The sequence below is a fragment of the Vicugna pacos genome, chromosome 11, assembly GCF_048564905.1.
Source record: "Vicugna pacos chromosome 11, VicPac4, whole genome shotgun sequence".
NCBI classification, from domain to species: Eukaryota; Metazoa; Chordata; class Mammalia; order Artiodactyla; family Camelidae; genus Vicugna; species Vicugna pacos.
Genome location: NC_132997.1, coordinates 99787116 through 99808951, shown reverse-complemented (window position 1 = coordinate 99808951; position 21836 = coordinate 99787116). Strand labels below are relative to the sequence as shown.

The window sequence follows — 21836 nt, the reverse complement described above, 5'->3', positions numbered from 1 at the left end:
TTTGTAAGTGAGTGATGCCGGCCCGAGGGGCTGCAGAAACGCGGAGTCTGGTGTCGGAGGACATGAGGGCTGTCGCGCTCCCTGTCGTCGGCGCGCACAGGTGGGGCCCATGCCGTTTGAATTACCTGCTGGTTGGACAGGCTGACACTTAACACGTACAGTTTCCCTTCTGCTCTCAGATGCACTGGCAGTGCCGCCTGGCTCCGTGGAGGCCAGTCACAATCGCAGTGGTTTGGGAGCCCATTAGTCACCTGATGCGCAGCAGGGCGGAAGCTGTGAGGGCCACTTCACGGCCAGATGCCTCTCCCACAGCCTGTCCCACTGGGAAACGCCGTGGGAGCCCCCACAAGCCAGGCCTGGGCAGACCGAGCTGGCCCCAGCCCTCCTGAACAACCAGACCTTCTGGGTGGGGGTCCGAAACTTCCTCCAGGGGTGGGTCTTGTTCACCTGGACAGGCAGTGCCCCCTCACCCACGGCCTAGTGACCCCCGGAGCCCAGTGGGAAGAGGCGCAGGAGAGACAAAGGCTGATGTGTGGAGGCGGGGGGGACCGCAGGCCTGGCCAGCCCCCTGCGGGACAGGCACTAGGACTCAGCACGTCCACGCCGTGGGCCGGTGACAGGATCACGATACTCATCCATCTACGGGCTCTTCTAAGAATAAAAATTCAATCCGATTAGCAGATTTTGCGCTTTCTAATTTATTTCCTTGATCAGTTAACTTAGCTCCATCCAAACTGCCCTACGGGTTAACACTTGCAGGAGGACCTTCCCGTCTACCCGGGGACACCGCGCACTCTGTGAGTCCAGCGCTAAGAGCCGGGAAGCCACAGCCACCCTCACGCTGGGCCGGCTCCATCTTCTGTCTTCCTGCCTGATGCCCACGGATGCGTCCGCCTGGGAAGGGTGTGTGAGTGTGCATGTGTGCACACGTGAGTGCAGGTGTGGGGAGGTGTGCCTGCGTACAGAGCCCGTTACAGCCATACACAAAATTCCTACAACTTCCATTTTCTTTTTTAAAAAAATTTTTATTGAAGTGTGGTTGATCTACAATGTTAGTTTCAGGTGATTAGCAAAGCAATTCACTTACACATATACATGCATATGTATATTTCCTTTTCAGATTATTTGCTATTATATGTTATTACAAGACATTGAATGTAGTTCCCTGTGTTCTACAGTAGGTCTTGTTGTTTATCTGCTTTATATATGGTAGTGTGTATCTGTTAGTATCCAGTCCCTAATTTATTTTTATATTTATTTATTATATATACTTATATTTTATACACATATATTTATATTACATATTTATTTGCATTATTACAGACAATAGTTACATGTTTATATGCATTATTTATTTTAACTTTCCATTTCACCTAACACTGAGTCTTGGAGGTCTTTCCTGTGAACACAGCTCATCAACACGGGTCTGGCCCGTTGTTTTGAGAGCCATGTGTGATTACACTGACTACAAGAGCCATAATTCACAGAGCTGGTACCCCGGTGATAGACACTTGGGTTGATTCTGAGTTTTTGCTGCAGCAAAAAATGCTAAAACCCGTAGGTTTAAAAATGCAAATCAAATCTTACTATCAGGTTGGTAAGAATTTTTTAAAAACCTAACGGTGCTGGTGAAGATGTTGGAAGGTAGGCACTTTGTCCCTGTTGGTAGCAGTGAACAGTGTTACGGTCACTTTGGAAGACAGTTTGGCAAAATCTATTTGTGAACTGTTCCTGCTCTTCGCTCCACTTGTCACTCTCCTAAGAATCAATTCTGTGCACAGATTTCTGCCCAAAGCTGCCTTCTGAGCCTACCAAAAGGGACCACTGTCTTCTTTCCCTTCTGGGGTCGGACGTCCTGTGTGGGGACCGTGACACCTGTCAGCGGCCCTCAGATTCAGGTTCGTGGAAGCCACCTGTGCTTGGGATGACCTGTCTTGAACTCAGCGTCTCCCTGGCAAGATGCCAGCCTGGGAGTCTTGTCTCCTTCAAAGTGGAACCGACTTCCCAGACGCTGCCCTTGGGTGGTGACGGCATACTGGACAGTGAAGCATCCTCACCCACCAGGGCCTCCCAGAGGTCTGGGAGTGGCGGTGGGTCCTGACCAGGGCCCAAGCTTCCCTTTGCATGTTGGCTTGCACCCAGGAACGGTGCCCTGGACGAGGAGGCCGGCGCAGTTTCCCAAAGCACCCCTCCCCACCATGGCCCTTGGGGCCCCCTCTCGCTGGGCCTCCAGCTCCACTCCCGTGGTCTCTTCTCCTTCTGTCCTTTTGATTAAGGTGCTCTTCCATCGGAGGCAGGCAGGGTGGGGGTGGGCCAGGGGAGAACCACCAAAGACTTTCATTGCTGTCTTATTTCCAATGAGGGGAAAGAGTTGGATGCCGATACAGAATTTGATATCCATGAACCAAATGACCCACTTTCTGAGATGTTTTGCAAAAGGAGCCTTGACATGACCTTCACCTCAGAGAGACCCACGTAGTCCCCTGTGCCTTGCACAGCAGCACAGTGGGGACCAGCAGATGTCACAGGACAGTCATGGTAGCTCTTTGTGGACAGCCTGGCAGCAGGCATGGGTGATTTAGCTCACAAGGGATTGGAGGCTGGGGGTGCAGGGACCCAGGCCTGCTGGTGCTACTGGAAGCTGAGTTTCCCAGCATTCCCTTAGAGAGGTGGCACCCAGGCTCAGGCTGCTCCAGCACCAGCTCCTTGTGTCCCCACTGATGTGTCTGCTCTCATGCTCACCCCATGAAAAGGGAGAGAGGCAGAGGACAGGGGTCCCAGCCCAGAGCACCCTTACCATCTAAGTTGCCAAAAGATTGGAGCTTCCAGGCCTCCTACTGCTGACTTTGGAGCCAGCCTCCCAGGCAAGCCAGTTTCTTACCTCAAACTCTGCACCATCGATGCAGTGCAGTTTGCCCCATCTCTGAATGGACCGTGCCCGTTGGCTCTCTGGGGACAGCAGACTGATGGTAACCACTGTCTTCCTTAAAAACATCCAAAATGCCTTGGGGAAGGCCATGGACCCAAACCAAAGTGTGTATGAGAAGCCATGAGGTTTCCTAGAGGTAAAGGCGTCCTTCTTGTCGTCCACGGTGTGTAGGTGAGGAGACAGGCACAGACTGTGAGCTGACTTTCAGTGTCACGCAGGGGCGACAGAGCAGCACTGCGCTGGGCCTCTGGCTGCCACGGAGACCAGGTGTCCTGGTTTGCCTGCAGCTGAGGGTGTCCTGGCATCTGTGACTTTCAGTGCTCACAGGAACAACGTTCCAGGCAAACCGGCCCCAGCTCATCACTCTGTGCAGCGTCTCTCAAGCTCCTCCCTGGGTGCTCCCTGCCAGCCGGGGCTCTGCCCCCGGGTCCCGCCCCCCTGCCCTGAGCTCAGAGGCCCCAGTTCATCACTTCCCTCTGGGCTGCCTCTTTGCCTCCTCCCTTTGCAAGGCCTGGCGTGGAAGAGCGTACACAGTCGGTGCTCAGTGGTTGCGCTCTGAGCCACACTGGACAGACGTAGGTCGGCAGCCAGGCCCGAGTTCATGAGCTGGGTGGTCCAAGGCCAAGGCAGGCCCCTGACCAAGTTCTGCTGGGCGGGGGATGGAGAGGGGTCTGGGCAGAGGTTGGGCGCCCTCCAGGAGGCTGCCTGCACCTCCCCTGCACCTCCCCCCTCCCCGTGCCCTGCCAGGCCGCAGGGTCCCATCATTTAAACTGAGCAAACGCTAATTAACAAAATAATCCCCCCTGATCGTTTGTTTCCCTCCCTGGCTTCCTGCCTGCGTCCAGAGGCACAGTCCGGAGGGCGTGCTTCCACAGACAGACCTTGGCTGCGGCTGGGGGGACCACCCGGCCTGGGGCGGGCACCTGGGCGGGCGCCGGGCCAGCGGACAGCCGCTCCAAGGGGACAGAAGGTGCGAGTGAGCGGCTGTGGCCGGGACCTGGGGCCAGCCAGCTTCTCGGGACATGCCGTTCTCTAATGAACGCTTCTCTTCCGGTGAACACCCTGTGCTGCAGATTTATTCCTCATAAACCAAGGAGAAGTTCTGAACCAGCAACTGCGGTCTGTGGCTGGACAGCCCCCGGGCCCTCCTGTCCCCACTGGCCTGGATGCCTCAGGACCCAGGCCCTGTCTCTGCGCCTGCACCTGCTTGGGAGCCCGCACCCCGTGTTTCTTCCTGTCACCAAAGCATTAAAGACAACATCTTGGGTAGGAAGCAATTGTGGAAGGTGGAAGTTTCTGGCCAGGCAAATAAATTGGATTTAAGTATATTACAGTCCTAATCTTTTTCTGCCTCTCTCCAGACGGTCTCTGTACATGGAAAAATGAGAATGTATTCGCAGACAAAGCGTGACCTGAGGGGGAAGGCTGCCGGAATCTGGATTTTCAATAACATAAGACAATAAAGCTTAGACTTCTAACCTGCTGCAATATGGTCAAAGTATAAAGAGCTTAGCTGCTAATAAAAGGGAAGGGGCTTCCCCTCATATCTGAGGATCCAGACCCCCCCAGAAGGACACTTCATAAAGATCATAATGGGTTAGCCAGGATCACGCAGACACGGGGCCCCTTGTTGACCGATTGTCTGACAGTTGTCACCTGTGGGTCTGGTATTAATAAGTCCCGTGTTGATTTCCTTGGGGTATTTTTGTCCCTTTAATTGCACATCTCCCTGTTGTGACCCCACACTAGGCAACATGTCAGGCTACAGTTACCTGGTGGCATGATGCCCGTGCAGGTGCGTGGTGCCTCCCCCCGTGGGGGATGGCTGGACAGTGGGGAGGGCAGGCTCTCAGGCGGAGGACAGAGCCAGTCGCCTCTTTCTGGGAGGTCAAGCGGTCTGACTCCTTTTGTAAAAGGGGAGCTGGTGAAACAGGATTGCGAGGGGTCCTTCTCTGAATTTGTTTGTTTATCAAATACTTTACCAGGGGATTAGTGGGTTGCCAAGCTGTTCCCTAGACGGCGTAATTGCGGCAAATTGCATGAATGTACTGCATCAATACCACTGCATGAATCAAGCTGGAAGAAAGTAGCAGTGCTCCGTTAAAAACGTTCTTGGTCGTTAAAATGAGCCAGCAACATAGCTGTGGAGCACTCCGCAGCCAGCAGCCTTTCTACCTGTCCCCCAACTCTCCCAGGCTTTCTGGCAGCCCCGGCGGGTCCATGCCTCAGTTCCCGGTGCCGTGCTCTTCAGTATCACTCTACTTTAAAATGACCTTGAAGCCAGGTTTTCCCAAACGTTCCAATTCTGTTCATTTTAAGTGTCGCTTCATCTTGTAGCTGCACCTCGGAAGAGCCAACGGCATGCCACGCAGGGCGTGTCCCTAGAAGTTTTCATTTCCATGGCAGTCCTTGGTGGGAAGAGACACGTATGGGAAGCTGGATGCTCCAGGAAGAACTGTAGATTCTGCTCGGCACCACCGTTCTCTGGGAGCCCTACCTGGTCTGCTTGGAGAGAATGGCACGGAGCAGGGTGCCCTGACATGGGCTGCACACCTGCCTGGCAGCCATGCCATACTCTGGGGACTCAGACACCCTACAGTGATTCACACCCACGTGGAGCCATGTCTGCTTCTCCGGCAGGTTGTCAAACGCACACCGCTGTAACGTGGGATGCTCGCAGCACCGCACAGCCATGGTGATGAGGGAGGAGCCCTCCTCTCAGGTGAGGCACCAGGTAGGGCTTTTAGAAATGCTCAGGCCCTCGTGTTGGGGGCCTGGGGAGAGAGCTGCCTGCCTCTGGGTCTTGCTACTGGGGCTGCCAGGAGGCAGTGCTGAGCTGCAGACAGGGCCCACAGAACCACCCCCTCCATCCAACATGGGGTCTGCCCCAATCAGTACTTCTGTCCTATGATGGGAGGTCCTGAGGTCTGTGCCCATGACCTACTGGGCTTGGAGTACCAGAGCCCAAAACCCAAAATGGGTGCCTGATCAGACAAGCTGACATGGGAAGTGGGTACCAGATGTGCCACTCAGTAGGTCCATGACTGCATCTTCCAGAGCCTCAGTTTTCTCATCAGAATATGGGAATAACATGGGCATCACTGGGTGGATCAACTGAACTCATTACAGTCTTTTAAGAGAGGGCAGACCTCAGCCTTTGAAGGGCAGTGCTATGTGATGAATTGTCCCCCCACCCCCTGGCAAATTTACATGTTGAGGTCCTAACTGCCAGTAACTCAGAATGTGACTGTATTTGGAGATAGACCCTTTAAAGGTGTTCAGGGTTAAATGAGGTCATTAGGGTGGGTCCCCATCCAATACGGCTATTTTCCTTATAAGGAGAGGTTAAGACACAGACACACACAGAGGAAAACAGTGTGAAGACACAGGAAGAGGACCACCATCTACGTGCCAGAGAGAGAGGCCTCAGGACAGACCAACCCCGCTGACACCTTGCTTTTGGACTTCTAGAACTGTGAGAAAATAAATTTCTGTTGTTTAAGCCACGTGGAGGTGGCAGCTTGAGCAAACTAATACAGGCAGGGTTTCTCAGAGCTGCCTCTGTCCTCAGCCTAGAGAGAGTTGGCCTTTTATTCCTTAATCTCTTCTGAAGGCACTTCTACCTGTCACCAAGTCACCTGCTCAGAGTCCTCCCAGCTTTGGGATAGAAGAAAAAGCACCTGTGCATTAGAAGTAAGTATATGGGTACAGCCAAGTAAACTTCTACTGGACCTAGTCCTCTTGCAAATAAAAATGAAAAACTCTGCACAAAAAGAAAAACCTCTACCCAATTCTCTGCCTGATCCCTGAACTACACATGCTTATAGGCAGACCCAAAGCAATTTAGCTAAAATAAAAGATCTGCACTGTGATTTGAGCTGATACTGAAGACCCAGAGTTTGCAGTTTAAGTCCAATCATGTTAATTGCCTACCAAAACAGGAAGTCAACATTCTCTGGAGGATTAGAACTGACTCCCGAATCTCTGCAATATGCCATTCCCGACACATGATACTCAGGGAACAACAAAAATTGCATGATATTAAAAAAAAAAAATCCAGGAAAATGTGACCCAGTCTCAAGAGAAAAGTCCATCGGCTGAGAGCAATCCTGAGATGACCCCAAGATGCTGGAATTAAAAGACAAGGATTTCAAAGAAGATACTGTAACTATACTCCATTAAGTAAAGGAAAATATGCTGGCAGTGAAAAAAGAGATAAGAAATAAAAATTATAAAAATCAGAACCAAATAGAAATTCTAGAACTAAAAAAATACAATATTTGAAAATAAAAATTCAGGGAATTGGCTTATTACCAGACTGGAGAAAGTAGATGAAAGAGTCAGTGAATTTCGATAAAGATGAATATCAGTGATGCAGTCTGAAGAAGAGAGAGAAAACAAATTGAAAATAATGAAGAGGGCCCTGGCAGCCTGTGGGACAATCTCAAAAGTTCTAACCCATGCTCAATTTGGGTCCCAAGAGGAGAGGAAACAGAGAATGTAGAAGGGAAAGTATTCAAAGTTATAGTAGCCAAGAAATTTCCTAAGTTCGGTAAGACACATACATTTGAGTTTCAAAAAGCTCAGTGAACCCCAAACAGGATAAATGTAAATGAAACCATGTCTAAGCATCATAATCAAGCTGCTGAAAATCAAAAGACGGGAAATGCGTGAAGCAGTCAAAGGAAACACCACACACATCGTACACGAAGAGCAGGATCTGAGCTACGGCAGACTTCTCATCAGAAACTATGGAGGCCAGAAGGCAGTGGAACAGTGTGTTTGGTGCTCCTGTCACCCTCGGAGTCTATAATCAGGGACACTGCACTTCAAAAAAGGGAAATATTTTCAGATTAAATAACACCTAGAGAAGTCGTTGCCATTTATGAGAAATGCTGAAAGCAATTATTTGAAGGGAAATGATGCCAGTAGGAAATTCAGATTTTAAAGAAGTAATGAAGCGTATCAAAACTGGGAAATACATGGGCAAATAAAAAAAACGAATTTTAAAATCTTATTTTCTTTAAAATACAAAAAATGGTTCTAAGCGAAAAATTATAACATTGTCTTCTGGGGTTTATTATGAATGTGGATATAATGCCCAGGACAACTACAGATGAAAGGACTGGAGGGGGACACATGGACTTACACAGTAATAAGGTTCCTACATCTTACACCTGGTGGTGCAACGCTAACTCTAACTAGACTGAGAAGTGAAGGACTTGTGGTGTGCATATTGTAAGCCCTAAGCAACCGCTGATAGTGTAACGCAAAGTATAGCTAAGACATAATATAATAATTACGATGGATTTAAAAAAATATTCAGATAATCCAGAAGAAGGCAGAAGAAGAGGAACAGAGGAGCCCCAAAGAGAGGGGACAAGCCGGAAACAAATAATACACCAGCGCACCTAAAGCTCACCACATCAACATTACACTGAACGTTACTGACCCGAGCACGCCAACTACAAGGCAGAGTTGGTCAGAGCGGATTTTAAAAAGCAAGACCCTCCCCATACCCATCGGGATGCTCCAGTCAAAAAATGTGAAAATAACACGTTGCAAGGATGTGGAAAAATTGGAATTCTGGTCCACTATTGCTGGGACTGTAAAATGGTGCGGCTGCTATATTAAAAAGTACGGTAATTACTCAGAAATTAAAAATAGATTCCATGTGACCCAGCAACTCCACTTCTGGGGAAATACCAAAAAGAATGGAGAGCAGGGGTGAGAAGGGCATTTGTACACTGTGTTTGTAGCAGCATCATTCACGCAGCCAAAAGGTGGCAGCCGCCCACATGTCCATCAATGGATGAATGGACACACAAAACGTGGTGGATACATATGATGATGAAATACCATTCAGACTTAAAAAGAAAGGAAACTCTGACACAAGCTACCACATGGATGAGCCTTGAAGACATGATGCCAGGGTGATTCCATCACAGCTCTAGCGCTGAGGGAGGCACCGTCCACACACCCTCCACCCCGCTCAGAGCCCTGGAGCACTGAGCCCTGATGACAGACAACTGTGCTTTCATGATAACAGCCCTGCCCCCGCGGTCCAGCCCTCTCGGGATGTTGTCCACTCCTCACATGTCGTCATCTGCCGTGACTACAGACGGGAAGGAAAACCCTAGACCAAGGGCTGAGACTCCCCTCCTCCTCCTTGCTGCCTCCCAGGGCACAGTTCCCAGGAACTCCTTTCCTTGGGCAAGCCTGGGGCCGCTACTCAGCCCCTCGGGTCTCCTGGGCATCGCAGCCCGGGATGCTGTCTGTGAGCGCGGGCAGCGAGCCTGAGTGGGCAGGCTGGTGGCGGGCCCGGGGGCAGGGCCAGGTCTCACAGCATGGACCTCCGTGCCTCCTGGAGGCACTGCCTGGCCAGAGCGAGAGTGACTTGGGCAATTCTGCCCTCGTCTGAGACTGTCCCCCCGGGATGGCTGCAGACAGCCACCACTCTGCCTGCCCTGGGGGCGCGGGGACGGGAGAAAAGAGGCAGCAGGGCCACTACCTGCGGACCGGTGACTGATGTGCGGGCTCTGATGAGGAGCCCAGAGTCCAGAGTTCCTGATGAATGACTTTTCAGTCATTGTGAAATGTTCCTCCTTCTCCTTCAGGGCTGCCTTGGGTTCTATTTTGTCTGATATTAATGTAGCCACTGCAGCTTTCCTGTGCTTACTGGTTTCTGTACTTTCCCATCTCTTTATGCTCAGCCTGAGTTTTCATACTTAAGGTAACTTAATTTAAAAAAAAGTGGCGGGAAGGTAATTTGGTTTATTTATCTACTTATTTAAGTGGAGGGACCGGGGACTGAACCCAGAACCTTGTGTGTGGTGAGCATGTGCTGTACCACTGGGCTATACGGGTAGCTATTTTAAAGTAACTTATTTAAAATAGCTGTTACAGCTGGGCCTTGCTCTTTTTAAATTTATTTTTCACTGTGGTAAAATACATAAAATAAAATTCAGTATCTTCAGTGTAATTTAGGGTTTTTAAGTGCTTTTTATCTACCCGTTTCAGTGGTGCTAAGTATATTCATGCTGTTGTGCAACCAACCTCCGGAACCATTCATCTTACAGAACTGGAACTCTATACCCATGAACAAACTCCCCAGTTTTTCCTCACCCTGCAGCCCCAGGGGACCACCTTTCTACTTTTTTCAAATTGAAGTCTAGTTGATTTACAATGTAGTTTCTGGTGTAAATCATAGTGGTTCAGTTATACACATACATATATATATATATATATATATATATATGTTCTTTTTCAGATTCTTTTCCATTATAGGTTATTAAAGTTATTGAATATAGTTCCCTGTGCTGTTCCATAGGAGCTTGTTTATCTGTTTTATATATAGTGCTTTGTATCTGCAAATCCCGAACTCCTAATTTATCCCTCCCCCTCTTTCCCCTTTGGTAACCGTAAGTTTGTTTTTTATGTCTGTGAGTTTCTTTCTGATTTGTAAATAAATTCATTTGTATCATTTTTTAGATTCTTCATATAAGTGATATCATATGATATTTGTCTTTGATTTCACTTAGTATCGTCTCTAGGTTCATCCATGTTGCTGCAATGTCATTATTTCATTCCTCTTTGTGGCTGAGTAGTATTCCACTGTATACATCTATCACATCTTTATCCAGTCACCTGTCGATGGACATGTAGGTTGCTTCCATGTCTTGGCTGTTATAAATAGTGATGCTGTGAACATTGGGCTGCATGTGTCTTTTCATATTAGTTTTCTCCCAACACGTGCCCAGGAGTGAGACACCATTCTTCTTTGATCTCTTAATTCTCAAGGCTGTAAGCTTGGTGGAGAGTATGTAGACATCCCCTCACTCAGTACCCCTCAGTCCTGTGAGGCGTTAGGACACTGGGTGTCACCAATCTCCTGCTGTTCTGAGGCGCAGCCTATGTGGTCGGCCAATGTCCTCCCACCACAACCAGCCCCCTGCCTCCCTCTGTCCAGTTGGCTCCGAGCGCTGAGCCCTGGACCACTAGAGCTGGAGTCCTGGTCATGAACACTGTTCATCCTCAGTGGTCTGGGGCTTCGTAGGACCTCCTCTATGGCCAATGAACAACAGATGTGGGGAAGTCCCCAGGCAGGTTCTCTCCACCCAGGAGCACGGCTGGAGGAGGAGAGAAGCCCAGTGGACCTCAGGCGCCCAGTCCTGGCTCCGTGTGGTCACCCGCTGTGCATGTCACTGCCTGGCCTTCTCCGTGCATCCGTGGGGTGGACAGGCCTGTTTCTCACTGGAGCCCCGCAAGGAGGTGGTTTCAGCTGCTGACTGCCGAGCCCCTGCTCCTTTTGTGTATCTCAGTGTGCACGGAGAGGTTTTCATCACCTTAACGGAAAGCCTAAATTACCCGCTCTTCCTCCCGCCGCACCAGTTGGCGCTGGAGCTCTGATCCAAACCTGAACACTGGGAACGTTTGCATGAATTCTTGGGAGCTAGAGGGGAAAACATTTCAAATTAGGGAGAACCTTCCAGTAATTGGGAGCCTTTGGAACCCCCAGCCTCAGCAACACAACCGTTTCCAAATGCATTTCAAAAGAGTGAGGAAAATCTCCATGAACATTCGTTGAAACCGCCGACAGAGGGAGATACTCTGCAGGGGCATGTGGGTGGGGACGTGCATTTGGAGGGGACAGCATTCAGCCTGTACAGGAAGTTTGCTGTAAAGAGCAGTGCCCTTGGCCCCAGCTTGGAGTGACTTTATCATTCACCCCCCAGTTCAGCCTGGTGACACCCCAAAGAAGCATGTGATATTAACAAAATCACATGTGTTTTCTGAAGAAAGGGCTCGGGAGGGGATTTCTCTGCACGTTAATGGTCTCGGTGCAGAGATCCAGCTGGCCCAGCCCTCCAACTCCCAGACACCCCGCTTCTTCTGTGAGTCAGCAAGCCACCTGCTGCCTGCAGCCGGCCGTCTTCCTTGGATGCCCGGAGGAGAGCAGGCAGAGCAGGCCGCTCCGGAGATGGAAGACAAGCAGCTGCCTCTCCTCTGGGTGAGGAAGGCACAGCTAAACCAAGCCCAGGACCACGGGACCATGGGTGCAAAGGGAGGCTCAGTGCTTCTGGCCTCAGCCAGGCTGCAGCCCCGGGACTGGCCCTGGCCCCTTCCTGCCTCACTGCTTTCACTGGGACCTCCCACCACTCGAGTTAGAGCGCATCGACTTGATGGGGCTTAAGAGGATTCATTTATTTGCAAGTGGGCAAAACAAAGGGGAGCTGGAAGCAGAAGGAGGCTTATTGAAAGAATCTGGAGACATCTCTAAGAGCCACCAGCCACTAGAAGAGCAAGAGTGAGCCAGGCCTGGACGAGGGATCCGGGGGCAACCCTCCGGCTGCCTCCCCACGCACTTCACTTGGCGACTCGGCTGTTGGCTTCCTCCACTCTCACTGCAGACTGGCCTCCTCCACGTGCTGCCAACAGCCCCCAGGTGGGTCTGCCTCAGCCAACAGAGCTGCAGGTCCAAAAACCTCAGGGCAGCGACTCATTGGCCAGGTCTCCCTTCCCTCCCATCATTGGAGGCCAGCTGGGCGCAAGGAATTGCCCATGGAAAGGTGAAGGATAAACCCAGCAAACCCGGGGAGGTCTGCTCCCCACCACCATGACATGGGGGTCACTTGGCTCCAGGGTGGCATTCGGAAGCCACCAGGCTAGTGTTTGTCATTTGGAATCATTTTCTGTGCAGGGCTGGGCAGGACCTAGTCTGGAGCTAAAAATCAGACGTTGGAGCCATTTGGCTAAGGCTGAGCTGGGAGAGACGCTGCCGTGCTGGGTCCACCAGCTTCTCCAGGGCCTCCAGGAGGCAGTGACCAGGGACGGAGTGGACGCTTTTCTGTAGACCCTGAAAACCCCTGCACTGGGGGGACCTTCCCCGCCTGTCTGGCCAGCTTGCCCTGAACCTGCCCGGCAGTTTTCCCTAATCCCTGGCTGGGGATTCCAAGTCCATAAGAGACAATGCCGGCTTTCGTGGAAGTCAGCTTCACATGCCCGCGTGCTTTACAAATGCAGGAGAACCCAGCCAACTCCTCCGAGAAGAGGCAGGGAGAGGGCAGAGGGTGGGAGGGAGGAGGGGTGGATGCCGAGCTGTCAGGAGGAACAGTGGACGGTGAGGGTGGTGGGCAGCACGGCGGGGATATGAACAAGACAGCCGGAAGACTGGCCCGGGGGACCTCTGAAGGCTGCCCAGTGGCCCTCAGCAGGGCCAGAGCTTGAGATGGTAGATCTTAATCAGGACTTTCTGATGACCGCTGCAGCAAATGGTAAAAGAGGCTTGTCCTGGAGAGTCTGGAGACATTGCTGGCTTCAGGCGTGCAATGACCCGCATCAGGGTTTGGCAGACTCTGGCCCTCTAGTGAAATCTGTTCTGCTGAGTGTTCTTTTTTGGGGGCGGGGGTGGGGTGTATGTGTAATTAGGTTTATTTATGTATTTGTCTTTTAATGGAGGTACTGGGGATTGAACCCAGGACCTTTTGCATGCTAAGCACGTGCTCTACCACTGAGCTATATATACCCTCCCCCCACCCCCACCCCCACCCCCACCCCCATGCTGCCTGTTCTTGTAAATGAGTAGCTATTGGAACACAACCACAGACACCTAAGTGTCACCTCTGTCTGCTTTCACACAATGGCAGAGGTGAGTGGCTGTGCCAAAGACCATCGGCTGGCTGAGCCTAAAATATTTATTACCTGGCCCTTTGCACCAAAGGCTTGCCGACCCCAGCTCTGGAGCGGTGCTGTCCAGCATGGTGACATCTGAAACTTGTCTAGTGTGGATTCTGATGAGCTGTGAGTGTAAATTACCTACCGGCTTTCAGAGACTTAGCATGAAGAAAAGGGTGTAAAACAGCTCATGAAGAGTTTGTGCATATTGTTTGCATGTTAAGGTGGTATTTTTTAATATGTTGAGTTAAATGACCTGTAGTATCAGAATTAATTCCACCTGCTTCTTTTTGCACATTTCGTGTGGCTACCGGAAAATGTCCAACTGTGCCTGTGGCCCCCGTTGCGTTCTTACCAGACGGCGCTGGTCTAGACTCCATGCCTCTCTCCCACCTCTTGGTGGGGCTTCCTGTGTGCGGCAGGGGGAGTGGCTGTCAGCAGCATCTTCGCAAATTACGGATCACAGCTCGTTAATGGGCCAGGGAATCAGTTTAGCAGGTCACAGCCAGAATTTTTGAAAAATGAAGTAGAATAAGATAGAAAACACTCACAGTGAATTTCACACTAAAATGAGTGTGGGTTTCCTAAACCTTTTTAAGTTATGCATTTTTTATTTCATCCATCTGAGTGCTAGAAGTTGTACGATGTACAGGTGTCCCCGGGTGTCTGCTGGGGAGTGGTTCCAGGAGACCCGTGGGCACCAAGATTCAAGGATGCTCATGGCCCTCATATAAAATGGAGAAGAATTCCATTTGCTGATGGTCAAATCCATGGATGTGAAACCCTTGGCTTCGAAGGGCCCACTGTACTATGATTTTTTGAACAACTAAGAGAGAAAACACACAACCCATTAAATCACAATAAAAGGCATTGAATGACAGGCATCTGAAACGCCAGGATCAGTCCTAGCAGCTTCCTGGTGCTTTGAGTTCCTCCTTCCAAGCCCCTGGCCATTTCCTCTCCTGGGGCTGCGCTGCCAAATGTGGAATCGTTAGGCCCTTTGCATGTGTCTTGGGCGCCAGACACAACCCAACCTCATCTACGTGTGGGCATTGTCCCTCCTTAAGGTTCACAAAGCACTTGGAAGTAGTTTTGCAAAGACCAGGTGGCCTCCCAGTCACTCTCCTCATGATGAGTGTTTGCTTCCCTCACATTGAATTCTGTGCCCAGCATCTACTTGGAATCGGCCGCCCTGCTTTGGTACCTCTCTGCATACTCAGTCCTTTCATTTCAGTGCTGAATGTAGTGACTCTCTATGAAGACATTTTAACAAAAATGAAATTTAACTCACGTGGTACTGAAAAGATGGACAACTCAAGTGAGCTGAGGCGGGTGCAGGCAGTGCTGCCTGCAAGGCGGTGCCTTTGGTTGTAAGACTGAGTGCATTTCAGAGATGCTACAAGGTGAACAAGTGCATCTTAGAACAGACAACACGTGAGGATAAATCCTCGTAAAGATGTGAATATTGGTCCAGCGTAAAATGTGCTTCCTATTGTGGGTTGTGGCGGCAGGGTGACAAGCAGGGCTGTTGGTGGTTAACGCTGGAGGTGGGAGGGGGCCTTGCGGGGCGCAAGCTTGGGAATTATCCCACAGGGCACACATTCTGTTCATTTGTTCTTTCAACAGTTCAGGAACCCTTGTGGAGCCTCTCCCACGCTCAGGGCATGGGCTGGCAGCGGACAGGGACAGGAGGAAACCCAAAGTGCAGTGGCAGGTTCTGGAGCCTTCTGCCAGGCCCGGGGGTGAGTGCCGCATCGCTGGACTGAAGGCACCGGTGAGGATGAGGTCGTTTCCAGAGAGACGCCCAGGCGGAAGCAGTGCTGTGCAGAGGGAGGAGAGAACACCTAATGGGTTAGTTAACTAAACAACTAGGTAACTAACGATCTGGTCAGGTGTCTTGCGTGCCCAGCTCCCACCGGCGCGCCCTGGGGTTAGCGGAGTTCCCATGGGGTTGGTTCTGAGTGTCTGTGCCGCAGAATGGACGGCTCCGAGACTGGCCAGCCCCTGTGTCCTCTTTGCTTTGATTGTCCCCTGGAGCTCGTCTCCCGCTGCCCCGGGATAGTGGGGGGCCCTGCTACCTGCCAGTCTTCTCTGCACAGGGCTAGTGGACCCTGCAGGGCACTGACCCCATGGGCAGTGGTCCGCCCTGCCCCACCCCGGACCATGGGAGCCATCGTGGTCTCAGGCATGGACCCGTGTGGGTTTACTTTGGTGACAAAACCTGAGAGTTCTTTGAACTAAGTCAGTAGTTTCGCTGCGGGGGGTGGGGTGGGGCGAGGATGCATACAACAGGCAAGGCTTCGTCCGCAGGTCTCCCCACGACGGCGGCGGCCTCCCACCCCATCCCCGGCATCCTTCTCTAGTGCCCGCCGCCTGGATGCTGTGGCTTCCAGAAGAGGCTGCTGAGCTCAGACACATCTTTGGTGGCGAGCGGTGAGCACACAGCTTTATAATGAGGTTGGAAAGTTGGGGCTACGGATTTCATGAATTTTGTATTAAGATATAACACAGCTGCTGTCATTTGCATTTCACAGTGCTATTTAGAACAGATGTTTAATACTTAATGAGCTGAATATTTAGATATGGTGATGCATTTGACACCTACCATTAGAGCAAAGAGCTTCCAACACAGTGATGTCCTCCTGAAGCAGTGGGTTCGGGGTTCAGGCAGTGACCTCTCCAGACGGGCCAGAGAGGGACGAAGATCCGGAAGGCGTTGCTCTTTGTGCCTTCCCCTGTGCAGAACGGCCACCTCCACCCCAGCTGACCGCCCAGGCGGCTCCCGCCAAACACCCCACCTCGTTCAGAGCAAGCCTGGGGTGATCTTCCTCTTTAGCAGAGATTGTTCCAGAAAGGCATCCCGTCCCTGGCAGACTGATTCAGGAAGTTGAAACAAAGTTATGAACACCCGACAGCTTTCTGTGTATCACCGTGTGTGCTGTGCTCCGTGGAACGCGGCAGTGTGCTTGTTATGGTTTATTTCATAAGTAGATGCACCTTAAGAACAATTTATTCCGATATTAATACCTCTTAAGGGAGACATCATCGGCCTGACTAGAACACATTATTATGGTAAAGTCCTGGGGAAAACCTTGCAAAGCGAGGCAGCAAAATCAATAAAGAAACAATCCAACACGTGGCACACGTGATGAAGGACACCAAGGACTGCCGGGAGCTGCGGCTGAGCCTGCCCGGGGGCCGCACAGACCGGCCCTCCCCGCCCGGCCCCCGGCTGTGGCCCACGGAGGCCAAAGCCGGCACAGGGCCCAGCCACACGGCAGGAGAGGCCCCACCTTCCGAGGGGCAGCCGCCGGCCCCGGAGGGCTCTGTGTGCGGCGCGAAGGGGCCTCCCCGGCCCGGCAGCGTGACCTGCCCCGTGGGAGGGGCGGGGGGGGGCAGGAGGGGCTGGTAGACAACCCTCCAACGGGAAAGGGTCCAGTCTGCGTCTCATACTGAAGGCTGGGCCCGGGGACCTGCTTCCCGGCTGCATGGCCCTGGGAGAATATCAGGAGCCCTCCAGGCCTCAGTTTCCTCGTCTGTAAACCTCGGAGAACCCACAACGACCTGCTGTGAGGATCAAGGGGGTTAATCACGGAGAAGCACTTGGAACAGCGCCTGCGCAGAGCAAGCCTCGTGTGAGCACGTGCGGCCGCTGCGGTCCTGGTCACGGGAAAAGCAGCTGCAGGGCTGCGGCCCAGGCATTTCTTCTCCGGGCTGCCACGTCCTCATCTGCAAAATAGTAACACCGGCCTTGTCATCAGACAATTAAATATGGTGACGGGTTGCAAGGCATGAGCCTGGTCTAGACGCTGCTTGGGAGGGGGGCCCAGCCCCGTCTCAGCTTCCGTGAAGGAGCCACGTCCCACACTTAGGACCCCACCCTGGTTGCTGCCTGAGCCTTCGGACTCACCTGCCCCGAGAGAGGCAGGCCAGCTGCAGCCTCGGTGGAAAGGCTCATTTGGAAAATGGAAATGCGTAACCTAACCCCATCTGTCATGTTATCAGCGCTCATGGCAGCCGCGTGGCACGATCCAAAGGAAAGATTTAGACCTAACGGGGGAAAATCAGTTAAAATTGACGTATCCATTAGAAGATTTTAGAACTGAAAACATGTTCTTCGCAGAGAGGTAGGATGACTTCTTAGGTGATGCTAAATCAATATCTCATACTTGGGATGAATTCATTATTTTGTTTTATGAGAACCATCTGGTTCCTAAATTCTCTCCTGCTCTGTATTTTCAAAACTGCCCCAGGAAAGCCACGAATGAATCTTGTAGACACCAGCCATGATTCCAACCCAAAACCCCTTCGAAAAGGTAACAGATGAGGGGAAAGGGACAGGCGATTTCAAATGGATCCCACCTCTCCAAAGATGGCTGACTTCTCCCAAAGCCCTGTCCTGGGCAGGGTGCCACCGCGGGACCCAGTGCCTGGCTCCAGGCCAACGACTGCCCCCGAGCCTCCATCCGTCACAGGCAACGGTCTCCTGCATGTTTGGTCCCTGTGCTGCTCTGGTGGTCGGTAAGTGTGAGAGACTTAAACTGAACGCTGGAGTGGAGACCATCACTCCTACAGAAAGGAGATGGGTCACTGATTGTTCTGTGGGGTGGGAGCTGAGCGTGTAGCTTCGGGATCAAGTCCTCTCTTCAAGTTGGCACCGGGGCATGTTCCAGCTGTGTGCCAGGGCACGCGGGCGGCTCAAACTCCATGTGCCTTTGTCTCCCACCTCTGAGACGCGGACAGGGTCCACCCCGACCTCTGAGACCCGACAGGTCCCCCCCACCTCTGAGACGTGGACAGGGCCCCCCCACCTCTGAGACGCGGACAGGTCCCACCCACCTCTTGAGATGTGGATAGGGCCCCCCCACCTCTGAGACGGGGACAGGGTCCCCCACCTCGGAGGTGCCTCGGAGCACTTGGCAGGCCTGGTTCCGGGTCAGCCATCATGAGCAGGTCAGAGGTCATGAGCAGGTCAGAGGTCATGAGCATCCGCTGCTGTTATTTCTACTGCTGTTTTCCAGCCACGTGGCTGGTCAGTGGCTGGAGGTGTGTGGCCTCTGGCTGCCGGGGTGTCCCCTCCCATCCCGCGGTTCCACCTGCCAGCCAAGGCCCAGCCCGGGAGCCGGGTGCTGCCTGGTTACTCGTGGACGCGCGGCCCTCCCTTTGCACGTGATGAACTTGACTGCGATCGCATGTCAGACGGAGGGGCCTTCCGAGCCCTGAGTTTCCGGTGTTCCGTCGAGCCCTGCAGACGTGCCTGAGTGAAATCTTGAGAAGAGAATGAAAACGTCAGGTCAACACTTAGCCGTAACGCCAAGGCTGCACCTCCCATCTTGCCCCCAAGCTGTGCAGTGTCCCTGGAGTTTAAGGGACGACAGTGGGGAGACAGAGCAGGAGAAACCCCCTCACGTGGTGGCCTGGCAGTGACGCTTGGGCCATAAAGCCAAGAAAGGCCTGCGTGTGAGTCCAGGGCTGCGGACTCTGCTCTGTGACCTCAGCAAGGGGCCGTGCGCCCATGGACTGGGACTCCTCGCCACTGCATCCACCTGTCCGCTTCCTGTGGCCGTGCAATGAGCCACCACAAGCTTATTTTACTTAAATAAACAAATTTATTTATTTAAACACCTTTATTGTGGTCTGATTCCTGTACAGTAAACTACACTAATTTCAGGTGTACAATTCGATGAATTCTGATAGATGTGTACCCACCCATGAAACCACCACCACTGCCAAGATAGCTAACATTTCCATCACTCCCCAAGGGGGGAAGTTTTCAGATTCCCAATTTATCCCTTCCCACCCCCTTTACTCCCTGGTAACCTTAAGTTTGTTCTCTATGTCTGTGAGTCTGTTTCTGTTTTGTAGATGAGTTCATTTGTGTCCCTTTTTTTTAGATTCCACATATAAGCACTATCATATGGTATTTTTCTTTCTCTTTCTGGGTTACTTCACTTAGAATGATGATCTCCAGGTCCATCCATGTTGCTGCAAATGGCATCATTTTATTCTTTTTTATGGCTGAGTAAGTGTTCCATTGTATAGCTGTACCATGTCTTCTTTATCCAGTCATCTGTTGATGGACATGTTTCCATGTCTTGGTTGTTGTAAATGGTGCTGCTGTGAACATTGGGGTATGTGTATATTTTTGAATTATACTTTTCTCCAGATACATGCCCAGGAGTGGGATTGCTGGATCATATGGTAAGTCTATTTTTAGTTTTTAAAGGAACCTCCATACTGTTTTCCACAGTGGCTGCACCAATTTACATTCCCACCAGCAGTGTAGGAGGGCTCCCTTTTCTCCACACCCTCTCCAGCATTTATTGTTTGTGGATGTTTTAATGATGGCCATTCTGGCTGGTGTGAGGTGATAGCTCATTGTAGTTCTGATTTGCATTTCTCTAACAGTAAACGATGTTTAGCATCTTTTCAGGTGCTTGTCGGCCATCTGAATATCTTCTTCAGAGAGATGTCTATTTAGGTCTTCTGCCCATCTTTTTTTTTGATGGGGTTGTTTGTTTTTTTGATATTAAGGTGTATGAAGTGTTTGTACACTTTGAAAATTAGCTCCTTGTTGGTTGCAGCATCTGCAAATATTTCCTCCCATTCTGTAGGTTGTCTTTTCATTTTGTTGGTGGTTTCCTTAGCTGTACAAAAGCTTTTAAGTTTAATTAGATCCCGTTTGTTTATCTTTGCTTTTATTTCCATTACTCCAGGAGCTGGTTCAAAAAAATATTGCTGAAATTTATGTCAAAGAGTGTTCTGCCTGTTTTGCTCTAGGAGTTTTGTAGTATCTGATCTTACATTTAGGTCTTTAATCCATTTTGAGTCTATGTTTGTACGTGGTGTTAGAGCATGTTTTCATGTCCTTCTGTTACAGGCAGCTGTCCGGTGTCCCCAGCACCACTTGTTGAAGAGACTGTCTTCTCCCTCCTTGCCTCCTTTTTTGTAGATTAATTGATCATAAGTGCATGGGTTTCTTTCTGGACTTTCTATCCTGTTCCATTGAACTATGTGTCTGTTTTGTGCCAGTCCCATAAACTTATTTCAAATCCACAGAAACATATTCTCTCATAGTCCAGGAGGCCAGAAGTTCAAAATCAAGGTGTTGGCAGGGACAGGCTTCCTCTGGAGGCCCCGGGAGGGGACCCTCCTTGCCTCTTCCTGGTTTCCGATGGTTCTAGGTGTTCCCCGGCCTTCCTTGCATCACGCCAGTCTCTGCGTCTGTCCTCACACGATCCTCTCCCTCTGCCTGTGTCCCGGTGTCTCTGACGCCTGTCACTGGGTTGAAGTACGTCTTTGCACTCTTAGCCGATTATTTCCTTAGCCTCAGTTCCTACAAGTGAAACTGCTGGACTTTTGACCACGCTCTCTAATTGGCCCATGGAAAATGGTGCCTCCGACCACAGAGCCCGGGGAGCCAGGCTCCACACCCCTCCCATCCCCATCGATACTGGCTGTTCTCTGCGTCCTCCTCCCCCTCCTCATGCCCACCTCCCCCCACCTCCTCTTCCTCCCCTCCCCTCTTGGTCCCCCTCCTCCGCGTTTTCCAGGTTTGCCAGGCGGAGAGGTAAAAAAGTTCATTTGCTGCTTTACTGGACTATTTTTCATTTCTTCTTTGGTGAGGTGCTTTATATCTTTATTCTTTTTTTGTCTGTCGAGATATTTAGGAACTTTCTTGTTAATCTGAGAAAATCTCTATCAGAATGTCGCCCCCTTTGTCCTTCGTATCTGCTGTGGATATTCCTCCCTGGTTGAGACAGACCTTTTTCAGGGGAGAAATTCGAGGAGAGGTTTATGGCATGAATCCTCATATAGGGACATTAGGTGGCATAATGGACGTGAATGTCTTTTATTGCAGTTTTCAAACACTACAGACATGCTCTTCAGATGGCCATTTTTTCATGTTGACCCTCTATAAAGTCCAGGGCCATAAGATTCAGTCGTAAACAAGTGAAGACATTTTTACAGGAAACGAGGACATTGAAGTCAGTGTACATGACTTTTTCCCCACATTTTTTAAAATTATAAAAGTAACACACACAAAGTAAAAATATGAGAGCAGCAGAGACCGATACTGAATGAAAAAGGAAAGGTTCCTGCTCTCAGGAGAGAAGCATTTTAACAGCTGATGTTTTCAGATCCTGCTACCACCATCGTTCTAAATAAAGGGCTTCCACTTCTGTCTCTGCGTTTGTCAATTTTAAACAATTTCTGTTTGACTTCTGAGTAT

At 51.0% G+C, this 21836-nt stretch overlaps 1 protein-coding gene across 1 annotated transcript in view; it reads left to right on the top strand.

Moving 5' to 3' along the window:
• The window catches only part of C11H10orf143 (chromosome 11 C10orf143 homolog), a 69591-nt gene extending 50398 nt beyond the window's left edge, over nucleotides 1–19193 (top strand). Inside the window, exons 4-5 of the transcript XR_012077692.1 lie at nucleotides 15230–15454; nucleotides 15914–19193. The gene's annotated coding sequence lies outside the window, so the exon portion shown is untranslated. The remainder of the gene's footprint in view (nucleotides 1–15229; nucleotides 15455–15913) is intronic.
• Nucleotides 19194–21836: the final 2643 nt, after the last annotated feature.